The sequence below is a fragment of the Colobus angolensis genome, unplaced genomic scaffold (genome assembly GCF_000951035.1).
Source record: "Colobus angolensis palliatus isolate OR3802 unplaced genomic scaffold, Cang.pa_1.0 Scaffold296, whole genome shotgun sequence".
Taxonomy (NCBI): Eukaryota; Metazoa; Chordata; class Mammalia; order Primates; family Cercopithecidae; genus Colobus; species Colobus angolensis.
In genome coordinates, this window is record NW_012116221.1 from 820577 (window position 1) to 837525 (window position 16949).

The following is a 16949-nucleotide window of genomic DNA, read 5'->3' on the forward strand; positions in this document are numbered from 1 at the left end:
GCACTTTGGGAGTCTGAGGAGGGCAGATCACCCGAGGTCAGGAGTTCGAGACCAGCCTGACCAACAGGGGTTTAGTGAAACCCCGTCTCTACTAAAAATACAAAAATTAGCTTCGTGTGGCGGTGCACGCCTGTAATCCTAGCTACTCGGGAGGCTGAGGCAGGAGAATCACTTGAACCTGGGAGATGGAGGTCGCAGTGAGGCGAGATTGTGCCACTGCACTCCAGCCTGGGCAACAAAAGCGAAACTCCATCTCAAAAAACCCCAAAATTTAATTCAACTAAAGTTTTTCTGTTAACACTGTGTTATTATTTAATCTTTTTATGAAAGGCAAATGATATAAACAAGAACTTGGAATCTTTGTGAATAATGTATAAATAAATGGTTTGTTTATTCTCTGTATTCTGTTAAAAGTTTTTGCTCTGGTCAACATATCTGGCCATAAAATTCTTTTAAATCCTCTATAATTTAAAAAGCAATGTTGATGCATGTGCAACTTTATTTATTTTTTTTGAGGCTATTTGTTACAATGGAAATTGCATTAACAAGCCTCATGCGGCACATGTGGTGTCCTGAGCATTCTGAGTGCCCTGAGCCTTCTGAAAGTTACGGTTTTGAAGGCGGTCGTTGGGGCGACATTGTCCTAATTAAAGTTCTCGGGCAGTTTTGCGACATTCAAAACCACCTTCCATTTTTGTCATTTTGTGGTAATATTTATCATTTATAAAAGGAATTCCAGCACCTTTTTCTTTTTTGAGACGGAGTCTGGCTCTGTGGCCCAGGCTGGAGTGCAGTGGCGCGATCTCGGCTCCCTGCAAGCTCCACCTCCTGAGTAGCTGGGACCACAGGCGCCGCCACCGGCTGCTTTCTTGTATTTTTAGTAGAGACGGGGTTTCACCATGTTAGCCAGGATGGTCTCGATCTCCTGACCTCGCGTCTCCTGACCTCGTGATCCGCCCACCTCGGTCTCCCAAAGTGCTGGGATTCCAGGCGTGAGCCCCCGCGCCCGGCCTCGAACACCTCTTGTCTGTGATCATCTCCCCACGTTCCTGGTCAAAGCAGTTTGCTCCCAAACTACCAGACGCGGTCTTGGTGGGCAGCAGAGCTCCACTGTCCCGATGGGTTTGTTTAACGTGTAGCTTTACCCACCGTGCGGCAGAACTGCATGTGCCTGTGTTGGTGCTGAGGCATGATGTGTGGTGCACAGGAGGAGAAAAGGTGAATATCCCCCCACACCAAACCTCCGAGGCTCCTAAATTATCTATCACATAATTCAACGTGCTGCCCCACTGGTCAGGGCGTTTCCGATATGGAGACAAGGGCTCTTTATTCACGCTCTTCCCTGTAAAAGAGAAAGATTGGCGTTTCACGGAGAGCTGTAATAGGGATAGGGATAGGAGAGGGATGTGACTGCAGGGAAACCTCCACTTAGAATAGGAGTTGCTCATCAGTTCTAGACCCAACTGCATGGACATACATAGTAATAGCATTAACAGCTCCTGAAGAGAGTTTGCATCTATCACCAGCCTGTGTAGGTCTTTATAAGAAGCAGGACGTGGATACACATGTCTCTGTTTCATAATCAGAAAAGTATCACTATTTTCCTGGGACAAAAATATGTAAGTTTAAACATTTTTAGTGCCAGGTCAGTAGTCACAACTTACCAATAGCATTTTTTATTTTAAAAACACAGTGACTACACCATTGGCTAACAAACTGAGACTTAAAGCATTCTCTAGATGCAAATGCTATAAATAAATCAAACTATTAGGTATATTCACTAATATTTACAAACTTAACTTCATATATAAAGCAAGGTAAATCACCAGTGTGGCCATGCAAACAGGGTTTGAGGACTTTGGTATTTACAGCAAGCTTGTCCAACCCACAGCCCATGGGTCACACGCAGCCGGGGATGGCTTTGAAAGAGGCCCAACACAAATTAGCAAATTAGTAAACTTACTTAAAATGATGGGATTTATTTTTATTTATTTATGTTTTTTTGCCATTTTTTGCTTTGTTTGGTTTTTAGCTCATCAGCTTTGTTAGTGTATTTTATGTGTGGCCCAAGACAGTTCTTCCAGGATGGTCCAGGGAAGCCAAAAGATTGGACACTCTTGATTTAAACGGAAAAAGGGTGGGCAGTGGAGGAAAGAGGGAAAAAAAAGGGAGAAGGTAGACAAAAGCAGTAAGTGGTTACAGTTTTCGGAGGCTTTGATGAGCACTTTCTGGATCTACATTTCACCTGTGAAACGAGTGGGTAGTGGAACAGTGAAGTGTGCATTCGGCTAGTGCTCCGTGTGTCTGCATTTTTGCATAAGATAAACACGGAGGAGGCGCTCACATATACATTCCTCTCAGGTGAGCCAAGGGATGTCCTCTAGGCCTGTGTTTGCAAAGGTACCTTTGAAGATAAGCTGTTAGTTTGCATGTCAAGGTGAAATCGAACAGAATTCTGTTTTAGGGTAAAGATCTTGGGGCCCACGTGGAATCTCCTTGTGAGCAATTTGTGAAGGAGGCCACCGGCGGAGACATGGAGCCTTCTGTCTTCGCAGCTATCTACTTAGGAACAAAAGGCAGTTTTTTGCAAGACGCAGTTACTGAGCTTCACTTTTCCCTTTGGTGTAGTGAGTTTGGGGTCCTGAGATATTTATGTTCCTTTCACAGCCTCACCATACTTGAATAAAAATTACAACCTACGTGTTAAAACTGACCACATCACTCTCTCCTGTGTGTCTTCCAAAGATGTAAGGCCCATCCAGATAATCCAAGATGATCTAATCTCAAACCCTTAATTATACCTTTGATAACCCTTTTTCCAAATAAGGTCTAATTAGAGGTTCCTGGAATAAGACATGGACTTACCTCCCTAGGGGCCACCATTCAGCCTGATCTGGAAGGAAGGCCATGATTTCAGCTCTCTGGGATTTCAGACAAAGAGGCCCCTTTTCTTTCATTTTATCTTTTCATGTCTCTTCTTGCTATGTACCCACATGATTGTGTGTGGGCTGAGGGTGAATCCAAGAAGGCCTTTGTTTTGTGGTCAGTACAGGCTTTGGTCCAGAGAGACAATAATACTTTCAGTACTCTTTGGTTCTGCCCCAGAGGAGCTCAACACAGAGAATTGCCTAGAATAAGAAACTGGGTAAGTGTGCTTGGAACATACCCTTGTCTTGTCTTCTTTGGATTCTTGATTGCAACACTCTTCTCTGCCTGGATATTCACATGGCCTTATACTCTCTGCCTTCTCTTCTGTTTGTCATTGAATGTTGGGCCCACCTAGATAACCTGAGATGATCTCATCCTGACATCCTTAACTTAATTATATCTGCAAAGAACATTTTCCTAAATGAGGTCACAGGCACAGTTTTGGGGGACTAGAATATGGATATATCTTTTTGGAAACTGTGATCTAACTCACTATAGGCTAAATTCTCCGCCCTAAAGAGGGTCCTACACAAAGTGAGGGCACTCAATGGAAAGAAGGTCTCTGAGACGTGAGATAGGAACATGTGAACGGAACCTTCAACCCACAGATTCTCCAGGACTGTCTGGTCCAGGAGAAGGGACTCCTCCCTCTCTCACGTTCAGACCCCCAGGGCCTGGAGATTAGGCAAAGCCTGTGTTTGTTCTTTGCATGAAATTAAGTAGTCTTAGTGGTCCATTGCAGGGGTCTCTATTTGTGATTGACCTTTACTTATTTCTTGCTTTATGTACTTATCTATATGTCAAGCACATCCGTGCAAAGAGACCACCAAACAGGATTCGCTTGGGTGCAAGTGGGCTGAGTCCGAACAGAGAGTCAGCAAAGTGAGATGGGGAAGGGGTTGCTTTATAGGAGTGGGGTAGGTAACGGAAAATTACAGCCAAAGGTGGTTATCTATTGTTAGCAGAGGAGGGGGTTACAGGGTACATGGTAGAGAGATCATAAGACTCATTGTCCAGAAGAAGGATGTCACAAAGTTGATTGATCAGCTAAGGTAGGGCAGGGACCAGTCACAGTAGTAAAATATTGTAATGTTAGTTAATCAGTTAAGGCAAGAACTGACTGTTTCACTTCTTTGTAGTTTTTTTCTTTGGCTGTTCCAGACTTCTTGGCTCCTGCAGGCCACCTGGATGTGTATGTGCAGGTCACTGGGGGTTATAATGGCTGAGCTTCAGCTTAGAGGCCTGACACTATATTCTCTGTTTTTCTCTTGAATAAGGTAGTTTACTTATTAAATTCTTCCCTAAAGATACAGCTCTTGAATTAAAACGTACTACTACTACTACCATTTTGCTTTAATCACTAAGTTCTGCCTTGGTTTTTTTGTCTGTTTTTTATGTTTTTGTCTATATTTTGTTGATATTTTAAAGTATTTTCTTGTTTTTATTAATATGATTATTTAAGGCTCTAGAATTTCTTCTGAATGCAGATCCACCTGGGTCATACAGAAGTTTTCGTATGTGGTCAGTTGTTTTACAAATATTCAACGTCTTTCTCTGTGGCCCTTAATGATATAAGAAAACTTTCAAAAACTGTATGTTTTATAGCCTTTTGGAGTTTTAATGCTTATTTAACTTCACTGCATTTTAATTAAAGAATGAAAAAATATTTTTTAGAAATCACTGAAGTTTTGTGGTCTGAAATATAGTCTTTTTATGATCTGTGGAATCTGAAGATAAAAGCATTCTATATTTATATACAGATATAGATCTATATATATCTATATATAGATATAGATCTACAGATCTATATATATGTATATGTATATGTATGTATCATTGCACCAGGCCCCTGGCTGCAACTTTTCATACCCTATCTATAGATCTGTAGATCTATATCTATATATATATATTTTGAGGCAGAGTCTTGCTCTGTCACCCAGGCTGGAGTGCAGTGGTGCGATCTCAGCTCACTGCAAGCTCTGCCTCCCGGGTTCATGCCTTCTCCTGCCTCAGCCTCCTGAGTAGCTGGGACTACAGGCGCCTGCCACCATGCCTGGCTAATTTTTTGTATTTTTAGTAGAGACGGGGTTTCACTGTGTTAACCAGGGTGGTCTTGATCTCCTGACCTCGTGATCTGCCTGCCTCGGCCTCCCAAAGTGCTGGGATTACAGGTGTGAGCCACTGCGCCCGGCCTACTTTTTGTTTTAAGAGCATTGATGTTCTGTTATTTAATCTCTACAGTTCATAACTGGCATGTCTTCGTTGTGAATCACACACTTAATTTTTCTTTTCTGTTCCTTTTTCTTACTTCTGTGCTTTTTCTGCCCTGTGTATTAAAGAGAAGAAAATCAGTGATGCCGCACAAAACACTCTGTAGTAGTCAGATCACAGCGATGGTGTTAACATTTGTGGTGCTGACATGCTGTTCCTGTTCTTTCACTGAGTTCTCCCACCATCAGGCAGGTTCCATGCTCATCACCAGGCCCCTTGCTGCAACTCTTCATACCCTGTCAACATTTGCTTCACTGATGTTTGTTGTTTGCTAGATTTTTCAAGCAGTTCCATATAAACAATGCTCCCATATCTTTAAACATTCAAAAATCAGTTTGTGTGGCTTTTATACTTGAATGAAAGAACAGTTGGTATAAAATCTCTGGGTTGCAGTTTCTTGGTGCAAAATTTCACAGGTCTCAGCTCTTCCAATATTGAATACTGCTACACACTGACCTTGTGATGACAGATTCAAGCTGCCATCAGCCTTGCAAGACACAGACAACTTTAATCTGATGCCACATTTACTGGACTTTAAAGGAGGACACAGGCCAGGAGACACAGCTGGTGTCCTGGGGCACCCACAGCTCCCTTTGCCCTCTCACCTGTCCAGGGCCTATGTGGCTGCCACAAACAAGAATCAGGGTGCTTGTGGGCCACCTGGATAATCAGAAGCCACAGCCTTGATTTCCCAACACGTTTTTATACTGTTTCTAGACACAAAGCTACAAGCCGCATATTCATTAACAGCCCCTGTTCCAAGGGCAATGGTACACAGGTGATGAGGGAATCGTTCCACGTGTATTTCAAATCTGTAATTTCCAAGTGTGTCTGTTAGCTTCTGTCGATTAGGAAATTATCCCCACATTTAGTCACTTAAAACAGCAACGGTTTGTTCACCTGAGGATCTGCTGAAGGGTTCCCGTGGTCTAGACTGGTTCCCGCTCCTCTCACCCAGGCTTGCTCTCGTGTCTGCGGTGCCGTGGCAGGATGGCAGAGGGCGACTGGCCCCTCCTAGCCTGCCTGTGATCTGGTGGTTGGCCATTTGCCTCTGGCTCAGCGTGGCGATTGTTTCGTTATTTTGCATTCTTTTGTTGTTGTTTGTTGTGGGTTTTTTTTTTTTTTTTGAGACAGGGTTTCACTCTGTCACCCAGACTGGAGTGCAGTGACGCGGTCTCAGCTTACAGCAACCTCTGTCTCTCAGGCTCAAGTAATTCTCCCGCCTCTGCCTCCCAAGTAGCTGGGATTACAGGAAAGTGCCACCACCGCCCAGCTAATTTTTGTACTTTTAGTAGAGATGGGGTTTCACCATGTTGGCCCGGGTGGTCTCGAACTCCTGGCCTCAAATGATCCAGCCGCCTCACCTTCCCAAAGTGCTGCGATTACAGGCGTGAGCCACCGCATCTGGCCTGTTGTTGTTGATCAGATATTTGGTTCAGCTTCTCAATGGCCACATTTTACAGTTTCGGCTGCACTTTCTGAACTGGACCTGGTGTAACTCTGCTCATTTTGCATTGTTTGAAGGCATTTATAATTAATTCTGATTCCTCATTTCAGACTGTGTTTTGTTTTTCCTGAACCGTCTCTTTCCTTGTAGGTAGAGGCAGCATTTCATGGAGGGCCAGGTCCCTGGCTAGGACAAGATAGAGCCACAGAGTCATATTTGGTCTCCAGCAGCCATTATTCTGCCCCAGCCTGCCGTTTGGCTCTGGTGGGTTTGGTGGCCCACGTCTAACTCTGCCTCTTTCTAGACTGTGACCCGGGATCAGGGGACATTAGTAGCCAGCCCGTGCCTCCAGTGCCGCTGTGGTGAGCCCTGTAGGACAGGCCCCTCACACTGGGCTTTCTGGTGTCTGTGGCCTCAGTGTCAGTGCTCTGCTCCTCCCCACAAGTGGCCCTGCTCAGTTTGCCCTGGGCTGGCAGGCTTTTTCTCTGTCTTGTGGTTTGGCGTTTCACCTCACTGCTGTTTTCATTAAAAGTAGACTTTTTCTTTCTATTTCAAGTTCTGTGGATGATTTTGGGAGAACGTTCTTTTTTTCTATTTTTTTATTATATGTATATCATCTGCAAATATGCTCCCTTATTTCCCACCTCGACTTTCATCTTCCACTTTCAATCTTTTCTTTTTTTAGAAGGAGGGTGGGATATTTTCAGAGTCGTATTTTCCAAGAATCCTTTCAATTTCTCCATTTTTGCCCTTTATCACTGTGTGTGTGTGTGTGTGTGTGTGTGTGAGAGAGAGAGAGAGAGACATACAGCATACATATAGAAAGATGTGCAAAATGTCAATGTGTATTTAACAAGTGGTTATAAAGCCGTATAATGTGCAAAAACCACACAGGTGAAGAAATAAAGTGTTACTGAAACCTAACAGTCCCCCAGGTGTTCCTCCTCGTGCTGCCACCCCAGTAACCCCAGGAGTCAAACACTTTTCTGCCTTCAGTGTCATCATGTCTTAGCTGTGTTTATAATTTTACCTCCTATATATGCATTATGAAAGAGCTGCTTCTCCTTGCTATCTTTTTCTTGCTGTAGGTCTTGTATCTCCAGAGATATTAGAAATAGGGTTCCGAATAAAACTTTTTCTGTTTCTGTACTCTCTCCCTTCTTCTGTGTTTCCTTTAATCTGTCAGATTGATTTTGTTCCACTCATATGAAAAGTGTCTCCCAAATGCCTCCTGATCTGTAGCTCTGCATTCATGAGTAAGTGTGATGCACTGGGAGATGACTGGGAGTCTTATGGAGTGTGTGTATTGGCCAGTGGTCCCCTTAACAGAGTGGGCCTTTGTTGTTGGGCATCACCTGACTCCAGCATCTAAAGGAGAATTTCCTCCTTGGAGATAACGTCTGACCGCAGCCTTCTGGGAGTCACAGAAACAGTCTTGTGTCCCTGCAATTAGAATGCACATAATCACGTTATTTCTGAATTGTAGCCTCACCGAGTCCCCCGTGGTTGCTTCTTTGCTGACTCCAAGCTATGAAACTTTCTGAGATTCTCTGAGTGAATCACATTTCTTTTCTTCTTAGGTTTCACCTTTTCTTTATTCTACTAAATCAATACCTACTAGTCTGTTAAACATCAAAGAAATATTAAATTTTATATCTCCTAATACTACTACTCCCATTCTTTTGTCCCAGTAGGCTTATGGATGTTTTAATTTATTTGCTCTCCTCTTAGCTGATTTTCTTTCTTCTTTCTTTTTTTCTTCTTCTTTTCTTTTTTTTTTCCTTTTTTGAGACAGAGTCTTGCTCTGTTGCCCAGGCTGGAGTGCAGTGGCATGATCTTGGCTCACTGCAACCTCCGCCTCCTGGGTGCAAGTGATTCTCCTGCCTCAGCCTCCTGAATGGCTGGGATTATAGGCGCCCGCCACCACACCTGGCTAATTTTTATATTTTTAGTAGAGATGGGGTTTCACCATCTTGACCAGGCTGCTCTCAAACTCCTGACCTCAGGAGATCTGCCCTCCTTAGCCTCCCAAAGTGCTGGGATTACAGGTGTGAGCCACCACGACTGGCCTTAGTTGATTTTCTTAAGGGAGAGCAGATAACGTTTGTGCTTCTACTACCACATTTAACCAAAATTTCAATTGGGGATAGTTTAAATAAAACTTTATATCAGAGTTTCACATTTCCTCCATTTTCTTTCTAGAAGTTTGTGTTTTGTGTTTTTTTTAGTGTTTTTATTACTTGAAACTGTGTGTGTGAGTGCAGAGATACAATATTAAAATTTATCAAGTTTCAGGTTGGTGATATTAATCATTTATTTTAGCAGTGAAATTAAATGTTAAGATTCAACTGTAAGGTTGGAAGATTTAAGCTAATGCCTTCTGCCCCATTGAATGAATACAGAACAAAAATTTATATTTCTGATACAGACAGGAGACAGGGAAATACTGGGTAGAAGATGATGGTGCCCTGGCAAAGGCCCCGCCTTCAAGCCTGGAAGCCCATGGCCCTAGGTGGGAACAGGCACTCCTGTTTTCCTGCCCAAAAGTTGCCTTTTCACCTGCCATGCCCCACTATCCTGTACCCATGTAAACCCCAATCCCCAGGCTCCAGAAGCAGGCGAGGAAGTTGACCATCAGAAGAGTAGAACAGCAGAACAGTGTGGCAGAGAGAAGAGAAGGAGCATCTGAACATTGAGAGTGTTCAGCTTGGGATGGTTGGAGACAAGATCGGCTGCTGGACAGCCAAACTCTGGGGAAAGATCATCTTCCCACTCCATCCCCCTTCCAGCTCCCCATCCATCCCACTGAGAGCCACCTCCACCACTCAGTAAAACCCCCACATTCATCCTTCAAGTCTGTGTACAACCTGATTCTTCCTGGATTCTGGACAAGGACCTGGGTACTGGCTGGTTAACACTTAAGCCGTGTGCGGACAGCAAAGCTAAAAGAGTGCACTGTAGCACACACCCACTTGGGCTTTGGGAGTTGTAAGTACCCACCCTTAGATGCTACTGTAGGGCCGGAGCCCAAAATACATTCAGCCTGGCTCCTGCACCTGCGTGTGTGCCCCCCTCCCATAGGGGTTTGAGTGTGCAGTGGCAGAACATAGGAGCCACACCCCTGACGCATGTCCTGTGAGGGGGGTCGGGGAACTCCACTGTTTCGTTTCCACTGGTAGATACGAGATTTTGCAAATGATACACTGTAGATCAGATACTCTCAAAGAAAAAAAAAAGCTACAGAGTTGTAGAGTTCAATTACCTTATTCATGAATACTTTTTTCCTAACCTAATTAACTCAGTATATTGGCATCACTAGGATTTTGAGCTTTACCCAATACTGGTTTCTTTTTTCCTGAAGCATTTGTTTTACTGCCCCATTTTACTGCTTTCAGTTAATGAAATCTGATTCTAAAACCAAGAGTTCCTGAGGTGTTAGTCACCAGCACTATCCTCCCTACCGTCACCTTCATTCTGTCCGTTCCACCTATCTTTTGGGGACATCTCAAGTTGAGGTTATTAACCTTATAGCATGTTCCCTTCTCCCTCCATTGGTACTCGTTTTGTTTAGTGTAGGTAATTCAAATGTAAATTGTTTTGGTCACAAACCCCAACTGCTTGCTCACTGAAGAGCCTGCAATCTGCCTTTTGCAATGATCACTCCGTCCTGGAGGGTACATTGGCATCATTGAGTCTGATGGCACCTGCTTCTGCCATGTTAGAACACTGCCTGCAGCCGTTGGATCTGGACTTCAGTCAGACCAGCAACAGATTCGCTTTTTTCTCTTCTTTGTTTGCCTGTTTCTCTGTCATCTGATTGTTTTAAAGGTGAAGGAAAGTAGTAGTACAGAAATAATAATAACACAAAATTAAAATTAAATTAAAATGTAAAAAATAAGTACAGAACTAATTTTTCTGTGGCTTGATTTTAAAATGTTAGTTCCAAGTGCTTTAGGTTGGAGATGTTTCTGACCCGAGCATGGCTCCCCCCACGTAAGCATCCCTTCACACATTCTTTGAAATCAGCTGCTCTGATCCTAAAGGTAGGCCTCACCTCTCACCAGCTGTATAATCTTGGGAAAGTAGGAAACTCACTTTACTTCTTTATCTCTGGGACAGGGATCCTATCCCCAAGGGTTGTTGAAAGGATTAAATGATACAGTGTACTTAAAGTTCCTGGTAGATAAGAAGCACTCCACAAGTAGTGGCCATTTTTATCATCTGTGTAGATGTTAAAGTTTGTCAGGATATTCTAGGATTATATACTCTGCAATCCCGTGCTGCTTTCATACATTTGCTCTGATAAAACTACCCTAGGACACTGAGAAAAGATTTTTCAGGGCTGACTGAGCCCTGCTTAAATATTTTCCAGCTGTTCTGGCTCTTAAAAAAAAATAGATTTTTAAAAGAGAATTAACTCTTTTTTTTTTGCTCTTTATTCTCTGTGTCTGAGGGGAGACCCTACCAACTTCCCATCTATGACTCCCAATAACCACAGGATACGTCATTATCTAGGAAGAGAGGGAGAGGGTCACAGGCTTGGCAAAGTCAGAACTTCCAGTCTTCCTGCTTCCCAATATCCCTGGGCTTCTGGCCTTGCTCACAGTTAACGTGCTTCGTCTAGTGCTGAGTATCGCATTCTGCCCCTTCAACCAGATCACTTTCACTAAAAGTTTGCATCTCCCAATATCAGCGATGAGGAAACCAAGTGAAATCTATCAATCCGTGTTCAGAATGGAATGAAACTGAAGATCCTGTTTCCCCAGATGGATTATTACAATCATCATAGCATTTGAAGAAGCCAAGACCAATAAAAAAAGAGTTACCAGGTGTGCATGTGTGTGTATTTGAATATTAGACATAGTAATTTTTCAGAAAAGATTCTCATCTCTAAAAAATGTTTCCTCCCTCAAGATGAAAAGAAGTATAGCTCATTTCATTTTAGGACATAATCTGTCTTTGGGCTTTAGCATTTTAAAATTAGACATATCTTTGATACAATATTCCTTCGATTGTTAATTTCTCCAGAAAAGTTCAGCTCTTTGGAATCAGATTGAGAATTTTTGTTAAATGCTTATATTTGTCTTCAGTGCATTCATGTTTTAAAGCAATACATTGAAAATTTGGAAATGTTTTTACTTCAAATAACTACATTGTCTTTTTCTAAAATGAGAAGTTGCAGTGTTCCATGTTCTGATTTGATATTTTTCATGATTTCTGTTAGTAGTCTTGGATGTTTTCTGTACTCGTATTTAGAGTACACACACTTGTCTGAGACAGTTCTATTTCTCACAGTCATCACTGTGCCACATATTGCCTCCCCGTCATCTTCAAAAGGTTGGGCTAAGGCCAGGAGCAGTGGCTCACACCTGTAATGCTGACACTTTGGGAGACCGAGGTGGGTGGATCACGAGGTCAGAAGATGGAGACCATCCTGCCCAACATAGCGAAACTCTGTCTCTACTAAAAATACAAAAAATTAGCCAGGTGTGGTAGTGCTCACCTATAGTCCCAGGTACTTGGAAGGCTAAGGCAGGAGAATCACTGGAACCCGGGAGGCGGAGGTTGCAGTGAGCTGAGATCACGCCACTGCACTGCAGCCTGTGTAACAGAGCGAGAGACTCCATAAAAAAATAGTGGGCTAGAGCTTGGCTACACTGTGAGATTTATTGTCTTCGAACTGCCACTTATTCTGAGCTGCTCAGTTCCATTAATCAGCCTGACTTACTGACTCTGGAATTGTTGCTCATATCAGATAGGTTGTGGCTAAAGTCCATCCATTACATTTCTAGGCCCTCACTTCTCTGTACAACCCCAGTTCAATCATGCTGGCAAATATGTGGGGTGCACTCAGCCCTGAGGAGTTCTATAAGGGGAAGTTCCACATGGGCTTGGATTATATACCCAATAATTCAGAGCAAATATGTGAAAGCTTCATATGTCATTTACAATTTGTAGGTACTGCAGAACCGTAGATTCAAAAGAGAGAAGGCTATGCCTTCTGATGATAGTCTTAAGTCATGGAAAGCTAAAGCAATAAACACCTCAAATTCAGTGTATCTTTGCCTTGGAAGAAGGGCTAGACTTCATGGTTGCAATTCACCTCACTCACCTGTGGCTCATTGATTCTGACATCTAATTAAATTGATCAGCCACAGTGATCACAAGGCGATTGTTTGCCAAACACTACTGGCAAAGTAAACTTAGCTCATACTTGTGATTTACTTTATGGTTTCTATCCGGAATTGGGAACAAATAAGAAATTTGTTTTGACTAGGAAATTGTACACAATTCTAATCATAATTTGGACTGGAATAATAACCACTGTGCATTTGCTTGTTTCTGACTTTGTTAGTCTTCATAATATTCCTTTCAGGAGGTTGGCTGTATTTATAGTTATTTGAATTTTGCCAATGTTTTCTTTCCACAAAGCTTGTTGTTGTATTTAATTGTCTTTAAGAAAAGAAACTAAAAGTATCTGTCAATTTTCAAGCAATAAGCTTTTGTTAAAAATCAATATTTATTAAAGCAAATGTCACTTGAAAATTCAAGCAATGTATAACTTGCAAACATTTCATTAAAATAGTTTCAGTAATATATTTTTAGCTTGAGTGGGTCAAGATAATGAATCAGTATTTTCTCTCAAATTCTGATAGAGAGGTGGCAATGTGCTAGCAGCCCTCACTCTCCGTGCCTCCTCAGTCTTGGAGACCACTCTGGCACCACTTGAGGAGCCCTTCAACCTGCCACCGCACTGTGGAAGCCCCTCTCTGGGTTGGCTGAGGCCAGAGCTGCCTCCCACTGCTTGCAGGGAGGTGTGGAGGGAGAGGTGCGGGCAGGAACCCGGACTGCACCTGGCACTCGCAGGCCAGTGTGAGTTCTGGCAGGCATGGGCCCGGCCAGGCAGTCCCCACACTGGGAGCGGCCAGCTGGTGCCGCAGGCCCAGGGCAGTGAGGGGCTTAGCACCCGGGCCAGCAGCTGCGGAGGTTTAGCCGGGTCCCCCAGCACTGCCGGCGCTGCGCTCAAATTCTTGCCCGGTCTCAGCTGCCTGCCCGCCAGGCAGGGCTCAGGACCTGCAGCCTGCCATCCCCAAGCGCCCTCCCCCGTCACCCCCAAACCCCCTCCACTCACCCCGTCCATGCCGTGGGCTCCCCTGTGGCCCAAGCCTCCCTGACGGGCACCGTCCCCTGCTCTGGGACGCCCGGTCCTATCCGCTGCCTAAGGACTGAGGAGTACAGGCCCGCCACTCGGGACTGGCGGGCAGCTCCACCTGCAGCCCAGGTGAGGGATCCACTGGGTGAAGCCAACTGGGATTCTGAGTCTGGTGGGGACTTGGGTAACTTTTATGTCTAAGGGATCATAAATGCACCAATCAGCACACTGTGTCTAGCTCAGGCCTTGTAAATACACCGATCAGTACTCTCTGTCCAGCTCAAGGTTTGTAAATACATCAATTGGTACTCTGTATCTAGCTAACCTAGTGGAGACGTGGAGAACTTTACGTCTAGCTATAGGATTGTAAATGCACCAATCAGCACCCTGTCAAAACAGTCCAATCAGCTCTCTGGAAAGTGGACCAATCAGTTCTCTGTAAAATGGACCAATCAGCAGGATGTGGGTGGGGCCAGATAAGGAAATAAAAGCAGTCTGCCGGAGCCAGCCAGGGGCAATTCCCTCTGGTCCCCTTCCACGCTGTGGAAGGTTTCTTAGTGTGCTCTTTGCAGTGACTCTGGTTGCTGCTCGTTCTTTGAGTCCATGCTGCGTTTATGACTCAACTGTAACACTTACTGCGACGGTTTGTAGCTTCACTCTTGAAGCCGGAAAGACCAGGAACCCACAAAGACCAGGAAGAATGAAGAACTCCAGATGTGCTGCCTTTAAGAGCTGTAACATTCACCAGGAAGGTCTGCAGCTTCCTTGTCAGTGAGACCACAAACCCACCAGAAGGAAGAAGCTCCAGACACATCTGGAAGGCTCAAGGAGCACACTCTGGACACAGCCTGTTTAAGAACGGTAACGCTCACCGTGAGGCTCCACGGCTTCGTTCTTTAAGTCAGCAAGATCAAGAACCCACCAATTCTGAGTACAATAATGTATGTAGAAAAGTTCTTTGAAACGATAATGAACCTTAAGAAAAAGCAGTCAGTTAAACCTACTGATGAGTCTTTATTTCCTTTTAGGACACAATCAGTTTTTTGACTTCAACATTTTGAAATCAAAAATACCTTTGATAGGATTTTTCTTTCACTGTTAATTTCTCCAACAAAGTTCTGCTCTTTGTAATTAGATTAATGACATTTTTTGTTAAATCCTTATATTTGTCTTCAGTACATCCTAGTAGACTTAAGTTTAGAAAGCAGTTCCAAGAGTTAAATTCGAATAATTAGCAGGAATGGAAAATGGAAGATTCTAAATTTTCTTAACAAAAAATGCTTTCTTATCATTGGCAAAACAATGAGTTTATTCACAGACATTTTTATTCCGTTATTCTGTGGGTAAAGAAAGGAAGAGGAGGCATGTTGAGGTTTTCTTTTCCTAATGATGTTACATTAATTATTGTAGCCAACATACGCTTTTGGATATGATACAAAAACATGCCTGCAGTAATGATCATAAGCATACTCCTTTTTCCATCCCTCAAAATTGCCTTTGACAAGATGATCTTCTGTGTATCTCATCTTACTGTCTGCATTTCCCTTCTGCTTTGGTGGAGCGGGGTCTTGGTTATGAGACAGAGGGGGAGAGAGACAGAGAGTGCGCGAGCAAATGCATAAGCAGAGGCTTTGTGGGTAGAGCCGATAAAAATTCCCAGACAAATTTCATGAGTGAAAGATGGCCAATTTATTTCTTACATAGCTGGATGTCGTTTTTATTTTGTGGATTTTTCCATCAAGTAGTGAAAACTCACAAATATTCAGAGTCTCCTCTTGCTCTGTCGCCAAGGATGGTCTCTATCTCCTGACCTGGTGATCCTGCTGCCTCAGCCTCCCAAAGTGCTGGGGTTACAGGTGTGAGCCACCGTGTCCCACCTTTTTTCTTTTAAAAGATTGTAGCCTTCCAAAAGCAGCATGTGTAGCCGAGATAACTGTGTGCTTGTGTGTGTGCACAGGCGTGTACATAGGCAAATATGTACGTAAATTAAACTTGTCTTTTTTTTTTTTTTTTTTGAGACAGGGTGTGGTGTGATCATGGCTCACTCCAGCGTCCATCTCCCCCACTCAAGTGATCCTCTCATCTCAGCCTCCTGAGTACCTGGGACTATGGGTACGTGTCACCACACTCACCTAATGTTTTCTATTTTTTTTTCTGTAGAGATGGGGTCCTACTATGTTGCCCGGGCTGTGTCTCAAACTCCTGGACTCAAGCAATCCTCCCACCTTGGCCTCTCCAAGTACTGGGATGACAGGCGTCAGCCAGTGCACCCAGCTCAAATTAGCTATTTTTAAAGTAATGGATTCTGAAAGGCAAGTCAGAATGTATAAAACTCAAATGAACTTTTCTATGTTACACACTGTTTCTGTACTATTCAGTCTTGACTCCTTCCACTCTTCCTGCCCACCCTCAGTCTGGTTCCAATCCAGGTGCCCTGTTTTCAGTTCCTAAACCACACCATGTGATCTCAAGCATCAAGCATTTTTGTCTACAACATTCTTCCTTCCTACCTACAGCCAGTGCTTTATATAATTAACTTCTATTCCTCATTTTCTTCTTCATTTTGAATAATAGACTTGGGAAAAGTCTTCCATAAATTCATAAGTTTAAGTGAAGAAACCCTTACGTGTGTGTCTACAGTATCCCATAGCGCTCGGTACTGTGTTATCATAACACTTGTATCATTGCCTCGTCATTGTCTATTTACCACCAGATTAAGTCCCAGAGGCTTCTTTTTTTTGTTGTTGTTTGTTTGTTTGAGATGGAGTCTTACACTGTCACCCAGGCTGGAGTGCAATAGCGTGACCTTGGCTCACTGCAACCTCCGCCTCCTGGGTTCACGTGATTCTCTTACCTCAAACTCCCGAGTAGCTGGGATTACAGGTGCACACCACCATGCCGGCTAATTTTTTGTATTTTTAGTAGAGATGGGGTTTCACTATGTTGGCCAGACTGGTCTCAAACTCCTGACCTTGTGATCCACCTATCTCAGCTTCCCAAAGTGCTGGGATTACAGGCGTGAGCCACTGCGCCCAGCCCCAAGAGGCTTGTTGTAGGTCTTGTCCGTTGTTCTATTCTAGAGCCTTGCACAGTGCTTGAAATATGGAAGAATCTGTAAAAATTCACATTGAGTACAGTTGGCTCTCTGGA

At 43.6% G+C, this 16949-nt stretch overlaps 1 long non-coding RNA gene and 1 pseudogene across 1 annotated transcript in view; one reads left to right on the top strand and one right to left on the bottom strand.

Annotated features, from left to right (window-relative positions):
• The window catches only part of LOC105516965, an 11022-nt pseudogene extending 8139 nt beyond the window's left edge, over positions 1-2883 (bottom strand).
• A 162-nt stretch (positions 2884-3045) lies between these two features.
• The window catches only part of LOC105516956, an 87219-nt gene continuing 73315 nt past the window's right edge, over positions 3046-16949 (top strand). Inside the window, exon 1 of the long non-coding RNA XR_001002581.1 lies at positions 3046-3145. This is a non-coding gene — a long non-coding RNA (uncharacterized LOC105516956). The remainder of the gene's footprint in view (positions 3146-16949) is intronic.